Source organism: Meriones unguiculatus, chromosome 9 (assembly GCF_030254825.1).
Source record: "Meriones unguiculatus strain TT.TT164.6M chromosome 9, Bangor_MerUng_6.1, whole genome shotgun sequence".
Classification (NCBI taxonomy): domain Eukaryota; kingdom Metazoa; phylum Chordata; class Mammalia; order Rodentia; family Muridae; genus Meriones; species Meriones unguiculatus.
In genome coordinates, this window is record NC_083357.1 from 3,128,696 (window position 1) to 3,146,899 (window position 18,204).

Below are 18,204 nucleotides of genomic sequence, written 5' to 3' on the forward strand. Positions count from 1 at the left end.
CCAGCAGCCTCCAATCTTGCATTAGAGGCAATTGAAGAGATTTCACAGATTTTAGTAACCAGATAAGATTATTATATAAACAGACTTCTGCATTAAATGATGAGCCATATCTGAAGGAGAATATTTGAAATCAATAGCAATACAGGCTGAGAATTAAGTAATGTGGTTAAGCACCTCTGAATGACGCCATTTTTAAGAGCTGATTAGAAATAAATATGCCAATTGCAGCAGGGCTGAGAGCTGAAAGTGCCTGATGATTAATCAATTTGGGCCAGGGAACTAGGGAAGCCAATTTGGTGAAGATGCCACCAGCCCCAGACTTGCAGCAGAAGGATGAGGGGTGATGTGCTGGGCCCAAGGGTGTGGCTTCAGGTCTGGGTAGAGGCTGGCAAAGACACAAGATGTAAAGAGATAAGGAAGAAGACATCAGTGACTTCATACAGAAGCCCAATTCTGTCCACCAAGGGGGTGGCTGCTGTGGTGGGCGAGGAGAGCTGAAGGCTGGAGCAGGATTCCCAGTAAGCAGCTTCAGTCACTCTCCCAGTGAGGCCAGCAGTGCAGAGGAAGCTGTGGTTGAAGATACCAAGACCCTAGAGTCTGGAATGTCTGATTACCTTTCAGCTGGAAATGATTGGTCATTTGGCTGCCCTGGCATCATATCTCACCTGGATGATTGTGAGGCTTCCTGGTGGGGTTCCACAAGAGCTAGCAGGTGCATTCACATGGACACACATACAGACACATGCTCACAGAAATACACAAGGGATGCACAGACACATGGATAATGATACACACTGACGCACACAGATACATACACATATACACACATAAATGCAGATACACAGAAAGACACACATACAGAGACACACAGACATATACATACAAATGCAGATATATACACACAGATACATACTCAAAAACCAGAGAGAGGCACATATATACAAGCACAGACATACACAAACACACACACACACACATACACACACACAGAGAGAGAGAGAGAGAGAGAGAGAGAGAGAGAGAGAGAGAGAGAGAGAGAGAGAACACCATCATCGCTTGGGAACAATCACTCTCATAGAAATCCACTGCAGCCTCTTCTTGCTTTAGGGCAATATGTAGAAGCCTTTGCTTAGGGTTCAAGGCCTTTTGTGGCTCAGTGGTCTCTGGTTGCCTCATTTCTTCTTGTTCCTCATTCTCACCCTGTGATTGCACTATGCAGATGTCGGGGAGCGCCTCCATTGCATCATGTCTATTGTCTACCACGGCTCTGCCCCTCCTCCTGCCTGCCCTCCTCACCTCCTGTCTCCGGTATCTCACCCTCTATCCCACCTAGTCCCCACCTCCTCAGAAAAGCCCCACCCTAGTGGAACTGGCTGCGTTATCTGTTGCCACCATACCCGAACATCTTCCTGCTCCACGTCAGCTCATTCATATCCCTCTCCTTCGGGAGAGGACGTAGTCTCTTCGAACCTCAGTTTTCCCATCTTCCAGTTTCTCCTATCCCTCACAGTGAAAATATCCTTTGCATTGCGCAGGCACCTTTGCTGTGGTTGGTCCTGAGGACGCAGGCGAGAACACTGACATGATCACCCAGTCTGGGCAGAACTCAGTTCCACGTGGAGTGGGTTATTCCCTATGGTGCTGTCTCAGCTCTGAGACAATTCATGGGACACAGGCATCTGATCAAATAACTGAATGAATGAATGATCCAAAAATGAAAGGTGGGCTGTGTCGGTGGAAGGCGGCTGCCGCAAAGCAGCATTTTGCTGGGTGGAAGGAGCTGGGGCTCTGCCCAGAAGCACAGAAGCTGCCTTCCACAGGGCCGGGCTCCCAGGAACTAGAAGCATCCATGCAGAGGGAAGCCATCTGTCAAAAGGGTTCCTGACAAGACTCAGAATTGGCTGAGATGGAGGCTGCAGTGTTACAGGCTCTTGGCCCAGCCCCATCCCTGACTTGATGCACAACCTCAGGTAGACCTTGCGGAGAGGACATAGTCTCTTTGAACCTCAGTTTTCCCACCTGTCCCCACCTTCCAGTTTCTCAATGAAGACAATAGCTCACAAGCATCACAACCCAAAAGAGCTTTGTTTTTTCTTTCCTTCCCTCTTTCTTTCCTTTCTTTCTTTTCCTTTCTTTCTTTCTCTTTCTTTATTCCTTTCTTTCTTTCTTTCTTTCTTTCTTTCTTTCTTTCTTCCTTCCTTCCTTCCTTCCTTCCTTCTATTATTATTATTATTATTGGTATTTTAAGACAGCATTTCTCTGTGTAGTCTTGGCTGTCCTGGACTCTATTTGTAGACCAGGATGGCCTTGAACTCACAGAGATCCACTTGCCTCTGCCTTCCTGAGTGCTGGCATTACATTGGCATGCGCCACTGTACCCAACACAAGAGTTTTGTTAATGGGAAGAAAACTGACTCTTCTTCCTGCATGTTGGCAATATTCAAACATCCCCTCACACAGCAAGAGCCAGAGAACTAGAGAGCTAGAATGGGGCAGCCCATTTTGTGTTAGGTGAGGTGAGGAAAGGATTCAGGATGGCAGGTATCTCTGAGAAGTGTGGGACCAAGGGAAACAAACTCAGCTTCATGAAAGGACTTTCCCAGATTTCTTTCCAAGGACTCTCCACACTGACTGTGGTTTTGGGTCTCCTTTGAAGAAGTTCTCATCCTCCCCAGCTGTGCAAGCATTTGGGTGAGGTGACTGGGTGTTAAGTCACCGTTCCAGAAATTCAGAACAGTGAGGCCCGTGAGAGGCATTTGAATGTTGCGTATCACCTCAAGTGACAGTGGACTCCTGTGAGCACAGGGCTGGTCCTCAAGGACCCATTGCTCAGTAACAGAATGAGCCACACACTCAAAATCCCTCTAAGCGATCCCGCCAGGCACTGGTTCTTAGCTCCATCTTCGGATATATATGTCCACCCTCCAACCCAGTGGAGACGGATCAGGACGGAAAATTGCTGTTCAGAGACAGGGATTTCCTCCTTTCCAGAAGCTTCTGGCACCTCCTCAAGCTGCACCATCAACACACTGGAGCGAGGAAGACAGACCTGAGACAGCTGGCAGGGTGGTGCCCAGGATCAAGCAGGTCTGTGTCCCACGGATGTAGGGCCGAGAAGTCACGCGGAACCAAGTGAGGGATGCCTGCATCCTCTGAGCACTGGCATTAGTCCCATGTGCACATCTGAGCGGAGTATCGGGACGAGTGTTATCGTTTCCTGTTTACACAGTAGGAAGCTGAGGCTGCTGGACAAACTTTGGGTTGGACATACCTGTGTATCTAGACTTTCTGCTTGTCTGTAACAGTGGACCTGGTGAAAACCAGGGAGGCACAGGCAAAGGTGAAAAGGCACCTCAGCAGAACTCTTTAAATGTGATCCTCTTTGCCTTTCTCAGCTGGAAGTTGCTCCAGGATACCCTCTGCGGCCCCGGAGTCTATCCAGATCCCCTAGAAAACTTCCATTTAAGTACATTAGACTCTCCTGGGCGTGACCCTCAAGTGTGAGTGAGCATTCAGTTCAAGGTCATCCTCTGGCTGTTCTAGACTCTTCTGGAAAACACAGATGAAAGTGTGCACATAACCATGTCTTTGCTAACGCAAGCTATATTTTCCTCTGAAACAGAATCCAGCAGTGTTCCACCCCCAGGACAAGAGAAGTGCAATGTTTGTTTTTTGAAACTCTGGTTCCTGGTTCAGGAAGAGTCATGATGGAATGGTCACTACCCAAGCTATGGAGAGTGTTCCCCCTCTTCATCTTTACGACTGTTCTTGCCTTCATCTTATTGGTGTCTTTGCCATTGCTGCATCACATCCTTTCAGAAAAGGCTCAATCTGCAGGTCTCCCTCCCCTCCTCCACCTTCACCTCCTGATGCCCTGGGTTGAAGGGTATCTAGCTTGCCAGAAGAAATGATGGCACTGTGTGGTTCACAAGGTGTTTGGGACTCCCATCTCAGCTCACCGCCACCCCCTCACTAAGGGTGATAACCCAGGAGTGGCAGACACGTCAGAGGCAGCACAAAGCTGACAATGAGCCTACATGCGAGCCCTCTCCCTCCAGCAGACTTTATACATGGCTGCCTGTGTGACGTTTTGTGGTTCAGCTCTGCGCTGCATGGCAAGCGAGACAGCCTCACCAAAGGAAGTGTCTTAGTTAGGGGCTTTTTGCCGTGAAGAGACACCATGATTGTAGCAACTTTTATAAAGGAAAACATTTTATTGGCACTGAGTTATAGTTTCATTATCATCATGGCAGAAAGCATGGTGGCATGCAGGCAAGATGGAGAAGGAGCTGCTGGAGAAGGAGCTGAACGTTCTACATCTTGATCTACAGGCAACAGAAGAAAACTGTTCCGCACTAGGCCTACCTTGAGCATATGAGATTTCAAAGCCCACCCCCACAGTGAAGTACTTCCTCCAACAAGGCCACGCCTACTCCAACAAGGCTACACCTCCTAACAGTGCCGCTCAAACACATGAGTCTATGGGGCCATTCCTACTCAAACCATCACAGGAAGCAACAGGTAGCAGATCACTATTGTAATAGGTAATTTGATTGTCAACTTGAGAAGCTCTAGAATCATCTAGGAGACAGGTGTGCCTGTGAGGGACGATGTTAGGCTAACTAAGGTGAGAAGACTCATCTTGTCTGTGAGCAGCAGCAGACCATGTGCTGTGGTCTGGACTGAAAGACGAGGAGAGATGGAGCTGGGCAGCCAGGTTCCTCTTGCCTGCTTCCCGACTTGGAGATAAGGTGACCAACCAGCAGTGTCATGTTCCTGCCACCACGCCTTCCTCACCATGATGTTTCTCCTGCGAATGAAACCAGTTCTTCAGTCCTTCCACTGCTCTAGTCCACATTGTGTTGCAGAAATGAAAGTGTGGCTACCATAACTCCGCAAAAGAAAACACAAGTGCACTGACTACATGTGTTCTCACACCATATGTTCTGAATTCACATTTACATATGCAAATACATAGAAAAAGGTCTAGAACAGGGCTTCTAAAACCCTTCTATTCAATAAATTTTTTATATAACCCCAGTTTTATCTGTAAAATAGGTATACAAATCAAAAAATGGATAATAAATCATAAGAAAATTTATTTTAACATAATTATTTGGTATGCATACAGTTTCACCCTTTTTTAAAGATGAAAGAAAATTTGCATACCAATGGAATGGATGTATTTGTTTAGTTAATGTAAAAAATTAAATTGTAGCTAAATATTCGACATCTTTAGATTAATTGACACTTCTATTATTATGTTTATTTATTTGTGTGTGTGTGTGTGTGTGTGTGTGTGTGTTAGGGAGCCCCTGTAGAAGTCAGAGGCTATCACTGGAGACTGCCTCCTGTTCCCTGATGGGTTCTTGTCTCCTCCTCCTCCAAGAATGAACTAAACAGAGAAGAAAGAATGAAAGTTAGAATTAACAATCTTAAAGAAAATTGGAAAAAAAAAAAAAAACACCTGAAAACTTAAAACAGATTACTGTGTGGGATTTGGTGAAAACAGGTTTGAACTCTCAGTAGCAGCAGGATGTTAGCTGATTTCTGATAAAGCTCTGAAAAGTGTTATGACTCGAAGCTCTTGAAGACCTCAGCGTACCAGCCAACTGCTGTCTCTTGCAAACCTGCAGCTCTGAGAAGTGCTTACATACTTCCTAAGCAACAGGTCTCTGAAGAGGTGGGTAGTCTCGATGCCTGGAGTCTGGAAATGCCAAAAGAAGGAATTCCCCTTGGAAGGGGAGCCTGAAATCTTGTAGGCTGTAGTGCTTTAAATGAGACTGTCCCCCATAGGATCAGGTGTTTGAACAGCTGGTCACCGGCTGGTGGCGCTGTTTGAGAGGAGTTCAGAAAGCGGGGACTTGTAGGAAGAACTACCTTACTGGCAGTGGGCTTTGCGACTTTAAAGAATCTACATCACTTCCGGTGCCTCCTGTGCTTCATGCCTGTGGTTGAGAATGACCCCTCTTGTCCTTCTGCTCCTGCTGCTATGCCTGCTACTTGCTGCCACAATGGACTCTTATCCCTCTGGAACTGTAAGGCCAAATATGCACTTCCTTCATGGTGTTTTATCAAAATGACAGAAAAGTTACTAATACTTACTTAGCCTTAACCCCTGGTTGAGTTCCCTTGGTCGGCAGCCTAAGTCCTGGAGACTAGCTCAAGTGAGCTCTCTGGCCTCTTACAAAGGCAAGAGCCTCAGGTGCAGCGTCCTGTATCTGCAATGAGTCCAGCTCCCACAAGCCCCTCTGTCTCTGTCACTGGGTTACTGAAAGCATTGATTTCTACCTTCTCTATTGAATTCTAATGTACCTTGCACTGCCAAGGCTAGGGTCATAGGCTGCCTACTGCTGCCAGCCAGACCAAGGTGAGCCCTGATTGGCTGAATGTGGTCATGGAAATTGGGTGAAGAATAAGACCAATCAGAAAAGAGTGGGCAAACCTGATAATGAAAGAGAAGGATTAGGCATCTACCAAGGGTTGCTGAAAGTTCAAAATCCTGTCCTTGGGGGTCTGGTTTTCACTAATACTTAACTTGTTAAAACATTCCCCTCCATCCCTGCAGGCCAGCCATCGTTTCCCCTGTTTTCTTCAGCTGAGTGAGGGCTTTGTTTCTTTGAGGTGGCTACAGCTGCAGGGCCACAGGTATCGGCAATCTGCTGTGGATCCATTCGGTGCTTGCTTCTGAATTAGTGTTTAGTCATTGAGTATTCAGAAGCCTTTATTGTCTCCTCCCCACCCCCCAACTCTACATTCCTATACAGGCCCCAGACAAGGTCAAAATTCAGTTTCAGAAACTGGGGGTCATTTCCTGGACAGATGGCAAAATACTTAAAAACGCTTGCTGATCTTCAAAAAGAGCAGGTTTGGTTCTTAGCACCCACATCAGGTGGCTCATAATTACTTCTTTGTCCAGTTCCAGGGGATCAAATATCCTCTTTGGGCCTCTGAGGGCACCTACAAGAATGTGGTAAACATACATAAGCGCAGGCACATACACATGCATGTAAACTAATAAACTAAAAAAAGTCTTGGCTGTAAAAGCAGCCTTTCCAGCCACTCCCTGTCATTATCTCACAGTGGCCACTGGGAAGGGGTAGCAGCGGTTGGATGAGAGTTTTGCCTTAGTTACAATATTTTACAAGAAGTAAATGTTCACAATTACATTTATTTATGTAATCAAGATTAATTTGAGAATGGAAGAAAAGGGCAAAATGGGACCTGGCTGTTGTGACAATATCATAATTGCAAACCCCGGAGAGGGGCATCTCTCAGCTCCAAGCAGGCTCTGTTCACACTGCAGCTCAGAACCAAGGCGGTAGCTTGGGGAGTCACTTCTCTGGTCCCTTCAGCACAGACTAGAGGAAATTTTAATGTATATGTTTGCTTTTCCTAACAAAAATAACATATATTCATCATAGATGATTTGCTAAAGACAGATAAGTGTAAAAAGGATACGTCGTTGCCACCCACTCACTGAACCATAATCTGGCAGTTAACGCTTCAAGTTAAACGCTCTGGTGTTGTGGCTGCCTCTACCACTGCATATGTGCTGTTGACTTACTCCTTGAACCATGAGAGGGGAACATTATGCTTTTGTCACAGGACAAGGACTAATTAACGAGAAACGCTGGGTAGTGCATGCTGCGAGGGTTCAGAGTGCCCTGTGTGTGTGTGCGTGCGTGTGTGTGTGTGTGTGTGTGTGTGCGCACCTATGTCATACTCATATGCCCTTCACGTTTAGCTCATACACAGTGTACAGTGCTTTGCAGTTCTGTGATACGTTTGGCATGCATCCCTTTGATATGGGCATTCTCTAGTCCTTGGGGGTGTCAGCCACTGTGCCAAGACAGCAGAGATGGAAGAGTAATCTCTGCGACACAAGTCACCCCTACTCCATGTCTTCTATGACTCCCTACCACCTGACCTTTTTAAAAAAAACAGCATGTATTAGTTACACATAGTAACGGGTTTCATTCCATTTCCATGCATGCCTATCAAGTATGTGGTAGTATGCATTGATTTCTCTTCCTAGCCAGTTCCCTGTCTCCTTTCGTGTGTATGTGTGTGACCCGATAAGTTTACTGAGGGTCCTTACCGGAAGCGGTTATTTACAGGAACACAGGCAGCTGCTACACCGCTACAGAAAACCTCTCCCTGCTTCCTCCAGCAGCTGTTACCTGGCTGTGTGGCCTCAAGCAGAGACCTGACATCATGAGCTTCTGCGTCTCTTTCACCACAGAATGATGACGTGCAAAGTCTTCTGCAGGTAAACAAAGCTGCAGTGAGTTTAGGAGAGCAACAACCACACCACACCTGCAATCTGTGTCCCACACTCTCCCTCACTTCCTCCGGCTCCTACACTCTCTCTTCCCCTCCGTCCGTGATGTTTCCTGACCTTTGGAGGGGGTAATATTTTACCTGGAGTCTGCTTTCTTCAGCATTTTGCCTTCTTGTGGCCACTCTGCCCATCCTCTATCGGCTTAACTTCCTCCTTGCTGCCTCCATGATGTCCCCCCCCCAGTCACCCTGACAACTGCCACCATCCAGCCCCATGCTAGAACACCCACCTTCCCCCCACCCCCGTTTGTCCAGGCCGTTTCCCCACGGGCCCCCTTGTTCTTACTGTTCTGGACACTATAATCCTCTGGCTTCTTCACTGCCAAGAGCATAGCGGGAGTCAAACACTGCAAAGACCAAGCAGCTGACTCTGTTTTCCGGCTTCATTTTAACTCCCCAACTCCACTGCATGTCCCAAGAACTGGAATCTCACTGGGTGCCACTTTTTTCTTTTTAGAAATACTTATCATGTGTGTGTGTGTGTGTGTGTGTGTGTGTGTGTGTGTGTTAGCCTATGCATGTGTCTGTGCACCTTGCTTGGTGACTTAGGAGGCTAGCAGAGGTGACCAAATCCCCTAGAATTGGAGTTAGGGTTGTAAGCCACCATCCGGGTGCAGGGAACTGAGCCTAGGTCTTCTGCAAGAACAGCAAGGGTTCTTTACCTCTAAGTCAGTTCTCCAGCCCTGCTTAGGGCCACTTTTAATATTATTCTTCTGTAAGTTGCCTAGCGCCATGCTGGGCCCATGGGCGCCACCCACTCACACATGCACTAGCTGGCCATGAGCTGCCTGTTTCTCTGTCTTAGGTTTGCTTGGCCTCATGAATATCTCCTGGCCAGGCCCAGCTCCCAGAAGGGAAGGCCAGAGACCTCTCTGCTGGAATGCACAGCGGTGGTTGTCTTTCCAGCAGTGAGTTCCACCTTGTCGTCACAGCCTCGTTCTCTGCTCATGTATTTAGAAGTGGTATGAACACTGACCTGGGACTAGGCCTCCCTCCTGGCCATGGTACAGCAGGTACTATTGAAAGTGGAGAGAGGCCATAGGCCAATGAAGTACAGCTGGCACCACCACCACATGAGAAATAAAAGGGAGATAGAAGGTCTTTTCCATATAACCTCTCGGTTTTAGGGATGGGGCATTTGTCTCCGTAGAATCATCATTTGGTAAAGTATTGGAGTCCAGGGTCCCGCTGAACCCGTGACCCTACCTGTGCCTTCTAGTTATGTGTGTCCTGGTTTGGGTGTGGCTTCCCCCTCCAGATTCTCAGGCCGGAACCTTGGTCCCAGTGCTGTGGTGTTGAGAAGCAGTGGAACCTTGGAGAGGTAGGGCCTAGAGAGAAGCAGCTAGGTCCTTGGAGGCTGCTGCTGTTGGAAGGGATTGAGTTGTTCCCGCAACCTCTTCAGTTCCTACAACAGTAGGTTGTTATTAACAGGGTGAACCCCCTAGCTGGATTGGAAACTTCCAGAGTGAGAGAAAGACTTTGTCTCAAAAAAATAAGGTGGAGAACAACGGATGAGTCGAAGACACCAATGTTGATCTCTGGCCTGGACGCATGTGCACACATGCAGATATGCACCTACCTACACACAAAGGCACAACACATACACTCACACAAATACTCACATGCAAACACTCACACACACATGCACACACTCACACTCACACACTCTCAAACACTTATACCAACGCACACTTAAATACACACTTTTACACATACATACACTCATATATAGCTCTTACACATACACACTCTCATACAATTCACACAAGCTCAAATACACACAAACATTCACACACCCACACACAACACTCACATACCCCCCCTACACACAGTCACACAAACTCATACATACTCTCACAAACAGACATACATTCACACACACACATTCACACACTTTCACACCAAGTCACATCACATATACTCACATACTCTCTCTCACACAAGCGTGTGTGCACACACACACATGCACACACACACCACCTTGTCTGAGTCCTCAACTTTTGTCTGCCCATGTCTTCTCCACTGTTTTGCCATCCACCATCACAGTGATGCCAGACATGAGACTGTTACCAGACACTCAAACAAACAGGTTCACCCAGTCTTGAATTTCAGCCTCTAAAGCACTGGGCTACATAATCTTTTATTTTGAGAATATCCCGCCTCTGACTTCTTACTGCTGTTGTTTCCTTAGCCTGAAACACACAGACAGGGAGCCAAATGCTTTTCCTTCAGAAGGCAGTTTGGTTTAGGTTTTCTGTCATTCTGCTTAGTTTAGTCCCCCTCATTAAAACGACTAGATCTTCTCCTCTCCTTGGTCCCTGTCCTCAGAAACTGATCATTTGGAGCCCTGAGGAACCCTGGAGTCTAAGTCCATTTGGACCACATAAGCACAATTTAGAGACAAGAGACGATGATCTTCTAAGAAGGTTTGCAGTCCTCCCAGGAGTCCACAGGGAGCTTCAGGCTGGGACCAACTGTCTCCCGGGGCTGAGCTGCACCACTCGCCCAAGTCCCTGGTGAGGAAGGTGCTTGCCTTTCTCCCTTGTGGTTGCAGGTCTTGGAAAACAGTGGTTAGGGTTCTCACAGGGGGCTTGATGCTACAAGACACATAGCCTGCTTCCCTGTGCCATCCATGAAGCCCTAGGGAACCACTCACAATGCATATGCCAATGCTTTAAGATGGCAGAGGAACTGCAGCTGAGGACCAGCATCCCAAGCCCAGACAGAAAGCTTCAAGCACTGCTGTGGACAAGCAGTGCACAAATCTTTCCCAGTGGGGAGATAGTCACTTCAGGGGTCTGGGGGACACACCCACAGGGCTCCCATCTCTCAGCTTCTAAAGAAGAGGATCAACCATGGAACCCATATTACCAAGCTTACATACAGCCTTAGGCTTTTTCTCCAGGCAACTCTGGACAGCCACTTTCTCAGCGTTTGAGATTCTGAAAGGGAAGCCCTGAGTTTTTATCTGCTTTTGAATAGGCATTCAGCTTAGGTAGGCCATAGCATCTAAACTAGCCATGCAACAAATGAGAGCTTCTGTCTGCACTGGGGGAGGAGTTAACACTACCCCGCTGACTCATAAGTGAGGAAACTGACGCTCAGGGAAGTAAATGGATCAGACAGAAGCCTTGTAGAAAATAGCTACCAATCTAGATCTAGAATGTGATTCTCTGGGCTTCCTGTAGGGCATTCTTCCCACTTCCCCTCAGATTCCCAAACTCCACACCCAGTGCTGATCCACGTTTGGGTAGATTCTTCCTCTATATCACTAGTTCTTAAACATTTTGAAACAGTCCAGACTATAGCAGAGTACATCACATTGGCAGGGATAACTAACTCTGCTTTCTTACTGGAATGGACTATATTTTTACCAATGGCAGTATTTTTACCAATGCAACACTGTGGAATGGCTAACCCCTTGCCAACAGTAACAACTTTCATCTGCAAGGTTGCAATCTTGTGCTCATGGATCCACGATTTGGAATGTGGGTGTGTGAGTGTGACTCTAGGTTGAACCTGGATTCCCTGTGGCTCAGCACGGACTCAGTCTAGGCCAGGCTTAGGAGTGGCAGCTTTCTAAGTGAAGCTTTTGAGAAGTGTGCTGCCTTTGGAGGCTTCCACTAGAAGCACCCTATCTCTGCTGCCTCCTGTCCTCCATGGCCAAACACAGATACCAGATCCAGTGGGCCTGGGAAATGCACCCATTTTTAGAAGGAAGAGATGCCCTCAGCTCATGACAGAGTAGCATGTTCTCATCAAGGAGCTGTAAAGAACTAGGGGCCAGGACGCAGTCTGTCAGGAAAAGTGGCAAAGTCCACCGACTCTGTTTCCATTCTGGCTCAATATGCTGCTATCCTTCCTACAAATTTACCTCTTCTCCTCTTCCCGAGTTTCTCAAATTACTTCCTGAGAGTGGTTTTCAGTTAAAAAATCACACACAGGAGTTTAACTCTCCTTCCTGAACAGAACCAATGAAAGGACTTTGTAGAGTGATCAGCTTGCCCTGGGTCCAGCCCATTGTGGCTAAGAGCCTGAGGCATGTTTCTGAGGTCTAGCTTGCTCTTGGTCTATTCTACCGAACAGGCCTTTAGTGGCTTTAAGGCCCACAGCACTGAGCCATGACCCTCAGTCCGGCATTCCGTTCTGAAAATGTGACATCACTCAGTCCCTTTGTTAGCTACCTCAAGAGTTTCACTGTCATGACTTAACTGGATGGAGTAAGTGTCTTCATTTGCCTGTACTCTTTGGTCTGTGTCCTATCCCATTATATAACCATAGTCTACCATGCCTTTCCCCTCAGGGTCACGGGGCATGGAAAGTGTAGGAGCCTAAGGGACATACAGTGTTTGAGATGCACTCTTTCTCATCTTCCTCTAAGTAGAAATCAGAGCATGTCACCTCAGTTCCTGTGTCCTCTGCTAATGCAGAGGCATGAGGAGCCTGAGGTGGCCAGACGGCAATATAACACCAGCTCTATGAAGTGACTGAAATAACCTCCTCTCTGGAACTGAGGCCTCCGGCCTAGAGGATCCCGAGACTATGAGACAAGAAGTCAGTGTCTTGTTGAGGATAGCTCAGGATAGCAGTGCAGGGACTATCCCTGCTCCCACTCTTGATTTCAGACTCTGTCAATCTTGACAGTGGCAGAAGCACCCCAGACTGGCTGCTGCTGACTTAGAGTGGGGCTTCTTAAACATTCTATGCTCACAGCCCTTCTGCATCTGAGAGATTTTGTGCAATCCTGAGAGTAAAGGTTGTTAACTAGATACTAACTTCAAATCCAAACCTTCCACAAAGGTTCAAGAAAGAAAGCCAAAGGTAAGAGTTGCCGAAAGCTCCGGAAACTTCACAAGGCTCCTTCCCAAGGTCACACAATCAGTAACAATTGCTGGGAGGGGAGTCTCTCCAGCCCACTGATGGAGCTGACTGCAAGTACCGAATGGAGCTCCAAAGATACAGCTTTCCCAAGTCATCATCGATCCTGAGATGTGCTCATCACTGATATGCCGTCCTTGCGTCTGCATGCCCCTGTAAGTAGCCCCCACTCACACTCCTGTGGGTAACCCCAATAACCTCACCGGTTCACTAACCTCACCTTGAGTAAAACAGTGTGTTCATCTGTCAGTGCCTTATCTGGGGAGAAATGACACTTGTTCAGTTCTCCCCAGGAAAAGTCCCACAACCTACGTGTATAAAATAGGTGAACAAACCACACATGTACTGTTAATAAATCACAGGGAATTCTATTTTACAACAATTCTTTGCCATATGTATGATCTTAGCATTCATTAAAGATGAAAGCAAATTTGCATACTAATGAAATGGGTGCACTTGTTCAGTTAAAGAATTAAATCTTGGCTGGCTATTTGATACTGCAGTGTGTAGAGCATTGTCAACAGTTTTCAGGGTTGATCGATATTTTGATTTTATAATCATCAATGCCACAAATGCCACTTGGCATAAATACATAGTACAAAATGGCAAAACTATGCCTAGGGCTACTCCAGAAATTGTTAGAAATTTTAACCTAATTCCCAAGTCAAGTTTTATTTAATGGCTTTTTTTTTTTTTTTTTTAGAATGAAGCTCCAGTCAACAACTGAAGCTGCAATTAAGAAAAATAGCAAACATTCAAATGCAGAACAAAGGTATACTTATTTAATATTTGCATCCTGAGGAATGACTGAGGGAGGCAGTGGAAGTGTTTTCCGTGATTAAGCCGTTATGTTTCTACGAAAGCAGGAAACTCCGCGTGGCCGGCAGAAGCCCCTCGCTGCATAGCACACAGTCATCCCGAGCTAAGCTGGGCATGTTGTGAGGCATCGTTTGGCATTGCCTGTGGGATAACATGCCTGGTGCAAAGCGGTGTGTCGCTTCTCCAGAACCAAGGCACAGCGATGTCGTTCACTGCAGTGTGAGTGAGGAATCCAGAAATGCCTCGCATTCATGAAGCACTTGGCTTGGAAGTAGGGTTTGGCCTCTGTGCCTTCAGTGAGCTTTCACCATAGCCAGAGTTTTCATGACTACCACGTCGGTTACATACGGTGCTGTGAGCCACAGTTTAAGAAGCTGGAGCTTTAGAAGATAAATCACATCGGGGAGCCAGGCCTGAACTCTGCCAGGAACTGTCAGCTGCTTTAGGAAGAAAAGCGATGAGGCCACAGTAGATTCCAGTGGCCTGGCGCATGGTGGCATACCACTTGCTACATGATAAGTCACCCGGCCAGCAGCAGAATTTCATGACGCTGAGGACAAGGCTGTCTGAGGTCCACTCGTGCTGCTCTGGACAGAAGTTCTGAGCAGGGAAGGCAAAACTGTATCTCAGGAAACTAACCATCACAGAGTTCAGTCCCTGTACCTCTGCCCGTTGTAGTTCCTAGGAAGGCTTCAGCAACGCTTCTGGCTAATTTGTTACCTAGCTCTTCCACAAACATTTATTAAGTACCTTCTGTGGACTGGCCGGTCTGCTGGGTGCTTCGGAGAAACTTTAGGAGAGAAATGAGATAAACAAAAATCTGTTCCCCGGGTCCTCATAGCCCAGGGGACACTTGGTCCTCTTCATTGTTAGGGAGTTTTCTCTGCCTCACCAGACTGTGGCTATTGGAAGACCAGACCCCACATTCCCACTCCCAACATGCAAAGGAGCTGAGGTTCCTGAGTCCCATTGGGAAGGCCTGGGAAGCAAGAATTAATTATTTCCCAGAAGAAACTATGGCTGTGCGTGGCCCGTGGGGACTAGGCCTTCTTCAGGAAGATAGCAAATGGGTAGGGTACCACAGAGAGGACTACACCCCTGCAGCCTGCTGGGTCTAGCTGGCTGCCAGGCTACCTTGGCATTAGTCCCTCCTTTTAGCCTTACCTTGGACAGCCCACCTTCTTTTCTACAGGACCACATCATTCCCAGCCACCACACCCAACTGCAGCCATTCTACAGGAAGGCAGAGGACTCCATGTAATGCTATGGGGGACCCAAAAAACAGCACATATCATGTAACTCCTCCAGCATGGGGGTGGGAACCCTTCAGTGCCAGGGTCAGTCCTTGATCCCTGTCCCATACTGCCTCTTCTGCCTTGAGAGCACATGGGTTTTTTAATTAACCCACATTGGCACTACTCACCAGGAAGTCAATAGCTGGAATTGCCTTCCTGCCACAGGCTCTCAGATGCACCCAGAAGCCTCAGTGGTTGCTATGCGCTGAACACACATGTGACACCTTTGGCCCCTGCTGCCAGCCCTTACTCAGAAGCCCAGCAAACCATCTTGCCAAATGGAAAAGGAGCCCTTGCTGAGACTAGATTTGAGCAGGCAAGCTATGTAGGTTATACCTTCCCTCTGGCATTGGGTTCTCAGTGTGAGCTGTAAGGTGACACGTTGGATGGTGCCTGGGACTCTTCTTTAAGTTACCGGTTTTCAACATTAAAAACCAAGTGGGTGAGCCTGTGCCCAGCAACTCTTCCCTCGATCCTTGGAGCACAGGTTTTCTACATTTGGAGGCAATTAGTTCCAATCTGAACTACCTCCCTTACTCACTCTCATGCCTGCTGCCCCACCCCATCATGGAACCTGAATAGTAAGCAGAAGGCACCATGACCAAGCCAAAGTCCTCCCTGTCTCGCACTTGCAAAATTGCTCCTCTGCAGTGGAGGGCTGTCACCATCCTTGCTCTGACTAGTGTGGAAAACTCAAGAAGTGTGAGCTCTCCGGCAGTGGCGGAGCACTTATCCTGTGCTCTAGATACCAATCCTCAGTAAGGGGAACTTACACAGAGAGGCAGTGCAGGCTGCAGCAGTGGCTAAGATGTTTTGCAGATGCTCCTTCCTTCCTGGGGACTGAGGGCCGTGCCATGCTCTGTCTAGTTGGTTGAGCACCATTTGCCTTAGAGCCTCTTGTCCCTGGACTGATGGATCCTCTTAGGACCCACTGCAGCTGGCAATTGAGCTGGGATAAGCCCAGGGCAGGGAGAGTTCATCCCTGATAGTCACAACTTTGTCATCACTTCCTTGGCCAGGGAGCAGTAGCACTGTAATGTTCCTGGACTATGGGCACCCACGTGCCCACAGAGTGCTGGTGTGAGCCACTTGGCTTACAAGCTGAACACAGCCTTGTTTACCAAATCCATGGTCTCCATCTTTGTGTAGTAAAGGCCCGTGTCCCAGTGCCTGGGGTGGGAGAGACAATCTTGTCTAACATAGATTGTTTTTTCCTTCCTCTGTCTCCCTTACATGTCTTCTGTCACATGGAACTCATTACCTGTTCCAAACAGCTGACAATGAGCTGAAATCTGCCTTACTCTGGTTTTCTGCTCCCATCTCTGCCTGCTACACCTACTTTAAAAGCCTCTTTCATAAAGAGCTCTTTGGGAAAGGCACTGTCTCTTTCTCTGTCTCCTTGTCTTCAAGCCAAATAGCCCTGACTTTGCAACTGCCTTCATGTAGCCAATTTCTGGCCCCTAATATGCTGGCCTTCCTTCTATGGCTGTCTCAGGAGAAATCAGCCCTTCTCAGAGGCCCCACCAAGCCTGACATGGAATGCAGACTCCTTGACAATATGGGACAGGCTGGCACTCACAGTCACCCCACTCTAAAGCTTGTTCACCACCAGGGAAATATACCATCCACTTACTCTAAGTAACATGATGTCATGCAAGTGAGACCAGAGCACTGGAGAGCATCTGATCCCACATTAGTGATGACTGATACCAGTTCTCTACTGCTACAATTGAAAAAGAGATATATTTGTCTTTTGGGTAACATTGCCAGAAACATGGGGCTCATGAGTCCACTCCTTCTCAGAATCATGCTGAAACAAAGGACCAGTAACAGGGCCACCGCCCAATGCCTTAGCATTCGCCTGATAAGCTGAGCCAATAGCATGCCTGTGTACAGAAATTTATTAAGAAATCAGAAAAATGTGATTTAAAAAACTAACTAACTGAGAGCTGGAGAGATGGTTGTCAGTAAAGAGCCTGTCATAAAAGCATGAAGACCTCAGCTTGATTCCTAGCACTCACATAAAAAAGCTGGGCTTGTTGATATACACCCATAACCTGAGTGCTGAGGGACAAGCCAGGAGGGTCCCAGGGTCACACTCGCCAGCCTGTCTTCATGAGTCAGTGAGCTACAGGTCCAGTGAGAGACCCTGTATCAAAAATGGGATGGAGAAAGCCAGATGCCTTGGTGCACAGGGGATCTCTGTGAGTTTGAGGCCAGCCTGGTCTACAAAGGGAGTCCAGGACAGCCAAGGCAACATGGAGAAACCCTGTCTCAAACCCCCCCCCCAAAAAAAAAAAAAACTATGGGGAATAACAACTAATGCCAGCCTCTGGTCTCCACAGTGCACACATGGGTACATGCACACAGAGAGAGAGAGCATAGAGAGATAGGGAGGAGGTAGACTAGACGGGCTGGAGATTTGGGGCTGCAGAAAGAGGAAAAGAGTCCAAAGCAGCCTTTTAGTAAATCTCCTCTGACCAGGAGAGGTCAGTTTTTGTTCTGTTTGGTACCTTCAGCAGATTGGATAAGGACCATTCATCACAAACAAAGGCAGTTTGCTCCGAGTGCACTAGATTAAAGGTGGACATCAAGGAAGAGTGCCCTCCCAGAAACATTTAGAATAAGGTGTGATCACACACTGGCATCTGGCCAGGCTGACACGTGAGATTAATCCCCACCAACAAGCCCTCCCCATCCAGTGACAGAGGGGGACACTGGGAGTACTTACGTACTTGAGATGTTTATCAGAAGACAAAACGACATCATCAGAAACCTTCCCGTCACAGCTTCTCACATTCTTACTATCTAAGACAGTGGTGGGTTTCCTCACACCATGAGCTACAATATAAAAGGCAAAAGAGCCGGG